We start from the raw sequence: 7923 nt of genomic DNA, 5'->3' as shown, positions 1-7923 counted from the left end.
AAGGGTTTTAGTCATTTAATCCAATTCATTCGCACCCACAGACATCGTGGTTACGCCAAGGTAATATAGTTACAGCATCATTTAAAAAGAGAGACGAATAGAAGTGTTAATTGTTCATGTCAGAGACTYTGAATGCAAATCTAGCCCCTCAAATCCTAAGGGAATTAAGTAATTCGTAGTTACAACTTTTGACCAGCTGGGCTTTTTCAGACATTGCTATTTCTTTAACTGCTGCATTCTTTTGTGGTCATACCCTTGCCTTTCCTCCCCCTTCAGTTAAGCCCGAGATGTAAATAACAACACTTAAGGTACATAATGTTTTCTAAAGTATCTCCAGGTGATGYCTGGATATCAGACACACACATGACTGTCATTAAGAGGTGCAAGGAGGAGACATAAACACTTCCCAATGTTCTTGGTGTCCTAAAGGACTACAAGCGAATTTGGACACTCCATCACAGCACTACACGCATAAAGCTATTGAGTTACAGGCTTCGTATGTACAGGGCTGTGAGAGGATGCACTAAGAGGGGATTTAATAAATGACAATTGGTACAAAACGATCAGGGAATATTTCTAATATTCCAGGAGCGGAAGGTGCTGAAAACAGAAGGTTGGATGAGTCGAATATAGAGCAGGTAAGAGAAACAGRATGTGCAGGGATGTTCAGGGAACGGTGGTGGGAGCAGAGCCAGAGTCAGGGCTGAAGACTGGCTGCAGAGCCAGACTGCAGAGCAACAAGGACAGTCATTTTCACACCGTCAATCATGTGCCAGCTTCCGCACAGCAGAAACATTCTCGGGCTTGCTGGGAAGGGTATTGGTTTTGTAGTTTGAAGAAATCACAGCAAAACACATCCAGAAGTGTATTTTGGATGTGTTTCCTAGTGGCAGAGGTCAGAGATGATCTGGATTTTAAAGCTCCTCTTTTGAAAGAGCAGCAACAACTTTAATTCAGGCCTGAATTCACTCCCTGTCTTGTATCTCTAGGAGAGACAGTCAAGCCAAAGCCAGAGGAAGACTTCCCAAAATTTAAAGTCAAAAGCTCGCTTATGACTTTTTGTTTTGGGAAAGGTCATTAAGTTTAATGACACAAACTCAAAAATTCTTCAGCTTACATGACAGTAAAATATGAGTATATTGCTTCAGTGACACTTTYCCCTGACCATAACAAGAATGGGAAAGACTGCCAGACCCCAAACACTCAAAAAAGAACTCTGCACATCATCTTCAACAGTGTAATTTAAATACAATTTTCCATAATGGAACAGAAAACCTTTCCATTTCTCTTTCTGAAGCTAACACAAGCCAAGCTATTAGGCTTCCCCTATTGTTAACAGGGCCATTAGATGGCAGTACATCCCAAATTATTCTTAGYGATGCCAATAAAACCCAACTATCACACTGGTGACACAAATAAATGCATTTCATCAAGGGCTGACAGTGTAATTGCACATCACAAGCATTTACCATGAAAAGTTGTACTGATTTATCTGGCTAACTGGAAATAAGAGTGTGAATGAACTAATTATAAGAGACAAGTAGAAGAGAAAGAAAACTAAGTATTTCTTCAGAGCAGCAACTTTAATCTGCTGTGATAGGAACCGAATGGCCTTCATTCTGCAATTGGAATGTGCAAGAAAGCCAAGCTTAAAAAAAAAAGTCAAGCCAAGCAGAACCAAAAATAGTCCAGTTGTCAGAGATATTTATTAGTATTGCCACAGACTACGCGAGCCCCAGTTACAGATGCTGATTGCACCAAGGGCTTTGCAAGCAGCAAAAATAAGCAAACAAGCAAGCAAGCTGCTGCTCGCAGCTGCCTGCACCGTGGCCGGGGTCAGGCACCGCACGGGCGCAAGTAGCTGCATATTTCCCAYGAGAACGGCCGGGATCGCGCATGGAGCTCGTCCGATCCGGGCACGTTTCAGCGGCAGACACTTTAATGTGAATCACGCCAGTGTTTACAGCACTGCAGAGAAGAAGTAGTTGAGTCGTGTGTTTATGCAAGGGAGGAGCATCACGCTATGGTGGCTTGGTGATAATCAAGGCGCAACTTAAGTGCTCTTAAGCTGACCTTGCAGGAATCTAGAGCAGCTCTCCTGGTCAATCACACTGCTAACCTGCTGGAAACAGGGCCACTTCTGCAGGCAGCAGGCTCTGGAAACAACAACAACAATCAAAACAAAACACTGAGCAYGTCAGAAACTTGGTCCAACCTGGGACAAATGCTGATAAGACTCGGGAACATGATATCATCATAATAAAACCACATCTGTGAGTTCTGCTAATTCATAAAACACTATGAGGACTTACTCATCCTTATTAGAAATGTCCTCACCCTCCAAGCTGTGGAAAGTCACCACTAAATGGATGTCTGCGAGGGTTTAGGATGCTTGGCCTCCAGGGGAGCAAGGCCTCACTCTACCCCAGTGTGATCAGCACAGAAGCCCTTTGCAAAGCCAGGCATGTGTAGGAGGGGAGAAAAAAAGAAATGTGTAGGAGGGGAGAAAAAAAAGAAATGAGTCTTTACACTACTTTCCAACAGGACACCAGCAAATATTTCCTTGATGAGCTGTTGAATGACAAAAATTGCAGTTTCATATGCAGTTCATTGCATATGAAGCTACTCCTAAATTTAATCCAAATTTGCCAAATAGCTCTTGGCCAAATAATAAAAGAGGAAGGAAAAAAAAAGAAAAAAAAAATTTGGAGCATCAATGCTGAAAACAACCTGCTGAAATGCACCAAGCCCTGGAGAGAAAACTTGTCAGTGGGATACGGGGGTCTCAGGTCTTAAAAAATTCACCCTTGATTTATTAAAAAAAAGAAAAAGCCTTCCTTATCCCAAACCCTGGTTTCAAACAAAGCAGTTATTCACTTCTACCTAGTTAATAGAGTATCTATTGGTCATAGCATCTGTAACTGCAGTGCTCTAAAGTGAGACTGCAGAACCTCCTTAAATTCTTACTCCAGCTTGCACGCCGATACAAAGCATAAGCTCCATACACACGTACAAACCATCGTACTGAAACCTGCACACCTATGCTGTGCAAGTCACAGGGCCTGTATARTTTTATATTCCACTATTGCTCTAGTTACTGAAAATACAGTTATGTAGAAAAAGGTAGAAAGTCTTTGTATTTGAGATTGCTGCAATGGAAGAGTTAAAAAGCTAGCAGGCAATGCACCCAGCAACAGCCTCGCCATTGCCACCAGTGTTTCTATTGTACTAAGTGTATTACATACTTAATGTAAGTTTTTCCTTGCCACTACTTCAGGCAGGATTTGGAAAGTCCATCTGTTCACCATTGCACCAGAACTCACTCACAGCACATTCATTCACATTAGCAGGGACTTTATTGCTGTATCTACTTATCCTCCACTTCTTTGTTGCTTTTAGGTAATAATTTGTTTACAAGATCTCTACAACAAGCAACATTAGATGTTATATAACATAAAAATCAGGAAGGTCTCAGTCATGTGCTGGCTTCCAGGAACAGACACACTCAAAGCCAGATTTCATAGAGACAAATCAGAGGRATTACTAAAATTTGATCCTTTCATTCTCTGAACTGGGCCTTGACTTAACTCTATTAATTAACCTTAGAAATGGTGAAAACTCTTTGGTGTCTAAGCGTGCTGGAAGGGACTCATGCCAGGGCTGTGGAAGGGGTTTGTGGCAAGTTCACGGCATGAAAGAGCACTTTAAAATCATGGGTGATGCTGGGATGAAGAGGTGATACAGGAAGGATTTTAAAACCCTCTGAAATTTCTGAAATTTATTACAAGTCTGAGATAAATATCTCTAGGTATGAGGTGCAGAGCTTTTAGCTTGTTACAACATACACCCTTGCAGACTGTATTTGGGCTCCAGACACACTTTGCAACTACTGTACCTTAGGTGCAGTTGGGCACCTATTTGTAGACTCTAAAGGAAGAAAAACAAAATTAGGGAGATCTGGACTCTCCTTTCTCCCTGGCTGAAAAGAAAGCCTGCTTAGGCCCACACATTGCACTGCAGTCTCCCRCATTTCGGCACATCTGCTAGACCCCTGATCGGACCCCTGGTCCSGTCCTCTGCCTGCTTCTGTTCCACAGCTTGGCTCTCCCCCTCCAAAAGGGTTTCCCTTCAGCAGAAGTTTCACCTTGACTTCACATTTCCCCAGAAAAAGCTTTGGTTTGGGCAAACGACCATTTCTGACAACTAAGCCTGCCAAGCGTTCTCATTTGCGCTGCCGCAGAGGGGAGGCTGGCCCAGCCAGCAAGCAGCACACTGATTTGCAAAGCGGGATTTGCTTTGAGTCGTTCCCTGGAAGGGAACCGGAGTCAGGCCAATTTCTGGGACATGGAGCTGATCGGGAAGTGACCAGATTTCCAATGGAGCCGGTTACTAGTAGCCATCCACCTGCCAGCTCAGAGCAGATGGCTATACTGCACAGGGAATAAGCCATCCCTGCCTTGGTGTTCACAGCGTGCAAACTTATTTGGCAACTCAATCACAGCCAGGACTGAAAATAGCACAGAGAAACATTATGTGACCTGCTAATGTGGAAGCACAGGGGTGAAACTCAGTCTTGTTCACCATTCTCATGAGTGCTGCAAGCCAGGCATATTCCAATACCACACKATACCAGGCCAGCACATAGAAAATTCAGTAATGCAAACATTGTCAGATACCCTCATTTTTCAGTCTTAAGCCATTTCTAAACAAACCGCAATAGCAGGAAGCTGGAGGGATTTACATTTCCCATGAATGGGCACTGGCTCCCTTGCCTTCATCCAGCACCATATTTCATAAGCATGGCTAGCAGGACTTAAGAAAATTCCCACCTCCCTAAGGCAGTGCAATGAACAGGCTTCCTGACAGCCTCCTGGAAAAATTAGTGCAGCTGAAATGCTGCCATTCTCAAAGCTGGAGGCCCAGTGCATAAAAGTGAAGAGCCAGTTATTCTTTTCCCACCCGCCCCCGACAGAGGAACATTTCATTTTGAGACCCAAGCATGACCTAGCAGAGCCTTTTGTCACTCCATTGGCTAAAGACTAAATACACTTAAGCCATCTCTGTACACCACATATGAACAGTGCACATGCCCTGCCAACATGGTCTTGGTGCAAGAACGATGCCAGGAGCTTGTGCTCGTGCTTTGGTTCCTCACAGCTGCTGAGCTGAAGAGCAGAACTGCWTGTCAGAGAATACTCAGGTTTCCTTTGCTAGGTATCGTAGCAGACAAATGCCGTCTCCTTGATCCTACCCTTCTGCAAAAGCCTGTACCCGCACAGCACGTGATCTCTTCCCAATTCCTGACCCCAAACACAGGATACAGCCAGTTGGCTCCTTTTCTTCCTGATGGAGAGCAGGAGGGAGGCCAGAGCTCACGCTGCTGCCAAGATGGCATCTMAGAGCTTCCTGCTGAAAGCAAAGCTGTTAATTCACACCCAGGAGCTCTCTTTGGAAACATGGCACACAGTCTACCTTTTCCTGAAAGTAAATCCTCCGTCTAGCAAGGATTTSTTTGGCAAGAGCAGGTACTATGGATATACACAGAATGATGCCATGCTCAGGCTAAAGTCTTAATATATATTTGTTAAATGCACCATAAATATCTGTTCATTCTGAAAGTCTCACATTTAATATACTTGGCTCAGATTTCCAACATATTTAAACCCAAAACAATCATTGCTAAGAAAAGCTTTGACACAGACTCCTTCAATACAAGGAACCCAGTGCTTGCTTATGGCACAGACAAGGTGAAGGGGATGTCTTGCTTTAGCTGCTGACAAACTTATTTTTAGCTTGCTTAATGCTTTCTAAAGAAGACAAATCTTGAGGACCTCCTTGCACTGAAAACAATAGTGTCTGCATGCTCCTGTATTTATTGCCAGAAAGTAGCTGTGCAACAAACACATAGAAGCTATGCACAAAAGAACAAATGCAGCATTAAGAATCTTTGGATTATTACTTGAGGAGGGACAATAGGATATCCAGTCACAATACCTTCCAGCAATAACATAGAGCTGAGGTCAAGCTTTTTGGATCTCAGCTATGTTGGCGTTTGTTCCTACAAGGAAGACTTAGGAGGGAAAAAAAAAAGGAAAAAAAAAAAGTAAGATTCCCACAGATCTTAAAAAGCAGAAACATCTGTTGCTGCTCTGAACAGCTTGTGTGCTGAGTTCAGCAGCAGCAAGTCCAGCAGCTAGGCCAGGTCTCTGCTTACATGCCTCTGTGCTCAATGGGAAACGATCAGAGACAGTTTCAAGGGACATATCAATAATTTAGAGCAGCCAACGCAGGCATAAGCGAACAGGAATTAGTGCTCTCTTCCCTCTTCTGCCAGCAAAACTGGAAGATGTTACTGATGCATTAGTTTTCAGTCTCAAACATTGCTGTCAGGACCATCCCCAGCTGACGAGTTTCTCCACATTGCACATTTGATTTGCTTTCTGAAGAAATAGTTTGAACCGAAACACTGAGCAGAGATTCCACAGATGTAAGTTCTGTTCTCAGGGAAGTGATTTTCTGTGTGGCCAGGGAGACATCATGAGTTCTCATTGACTTGTTTCTTTCTGCTTGAGAAATGAATCCTTGTTTTAGCAACTGTTTTTTTCCACTTGTTTCCCAGTGACTTTTTCTGTGCTTTGGGAATGTGACTTAACACAGTATTTGTATTAAGATTTCAGATCTCCTAATGTGAGTTTAAAAAAATGCCAAAGATACCATCTAGTTATTCTATCGATGCCAAGCCCAATCTATAGAACTCTAAATATCTTTTCCAAGCCAGACCTCTCAGCAGACCTGAGAACACTCACAGTAACTGGGCTGCTCTGTAAATGGGTAAAGATTCCCTAAACAACTCTTCATTCTACTTGGAAAGCACCAAGCCATATCAAGTTTGTGGCAACCATGAGCCCAGAGAGGAAAGACTCTCTGGACAGACTTAGCCTATTGTACCACTTAATCCCTTAAATATTGCATGTGGGTAGTCTCACAGGAATAAAGGCCTGTCAAAGGAAAGAACCTCTTCAGGACAGATTTGGGTGTAAAAACAGATTCCTTTATTTTGCTTATCGTTTCTTATATAAAAATCATTCCAGTAGTGGGCACAGCTTGTGTTGAGGRAAATGAAGTCAAGACCTCTGGACCTGAAGGAGTGAATCTTGGTCCTGCTTTCTCCTCACTTATGTGCTGGCATAAGTCTGGAGTTGCTTTTTCACATCCTCATATAAAACAGCATGGAGAAAAAAGCTGGCTCAGTTTCTAGTGAGAACTGATTGAGGAGATTGGAAGAAGGAGGGACTACAGAATCTTCAGAGCTTACATTTATTAATTTAATTATTGCCACTATGGTACAGGGCTGCAGATGAACAAGAACAGGTAACACTTAATGTGAATACTATATGTTAAGCAGATATTCCCCGCTCCTTATTGACTCTTCCACAYATTCTGGTAGATTAGTGCATCTGACTTCCCTCCACACCAGAGCTGTGCCAACTTTTTCCCCCAAGATTCTTAATTACATCACGTCCCTTGCAGCTCAGCTATATCACAAACCATCAGTAAAAAGCAATAGTGTTTTCTTTTGTTCGGCCCAGAGGAATAGGCTTGTGGTTACCAGTGCTGAAGGTGATGCCTCATTGTCTCCTTGCATGCRTGTTGAGAGCCATATCAGATAGCCTGTGCCTGGCTGATGTCTTCCCCTACCCACCAGGGTCTGCTCACCCTTCTCCGTACACCATAGGGCTGTAATAACCATGGCAGTTTGGTCATATATATATTTAAACCAGCCCAGTGTAAAAGAGCAATATTTTTCTGTATATATATATATATATATATTTAAACATCAGAAGTTACTAAAGACAAAGACACCATCTCCGGCTCAGGAAGCCCCTGAGTAGCAAACTACTGGAGCTCAAAGAATACAGCAAA

At 43.0% G+C, this 7923-nt stretch overlaps 1 long non-coding RNA gene across 3 annotated transcripts in view; it reads right to left on the bottom strand.

The window, feature by feature from the left end:
• Positions 1–1687: 1687 nt before the first annotated feature.
• The window catches only part of LOC112952193, a 14913-nt gene continuing 8677 nt past the window's right edge, over positions 1688–7923 (bottom strand). Inside the window, exons 1-3 of one of the 3 annotated variants that reach the window (XR_003250343.1) lie at positions 2338–2358; positions 2074–2156; positions 1688–1968 (exon numbers count right to left, since the gene is read on the bottom strand). This is a non-coding gene — a long non-coding RNA (uncharacterized LOC112952193). The other 2 variants (XR_003250344.1, XR_003250342.1) reach the window with 2 other exon arrangements.

This window comes from Nothoprocta perdicaria, unplaced genomic scaffold (genome assembly GCF_003342845.1).
Source record: "Nothoprocta perdicaria isolate Ctin4 unplaced genomic scaffold, notPer1 scaffold_393, whole genome shotgun sequence".
NCBI lineage: Eukaryota > Metazoa > Chordata > Aves > Tinamiformes > Tinamidae > Nothoprocta > Nothoprocta perdicaria.
The sequence above is the reverse complement of the archived record's forward strand: the minus strand, read 5'-3'. Positions and strand labels throughout refer to the sequence as shown.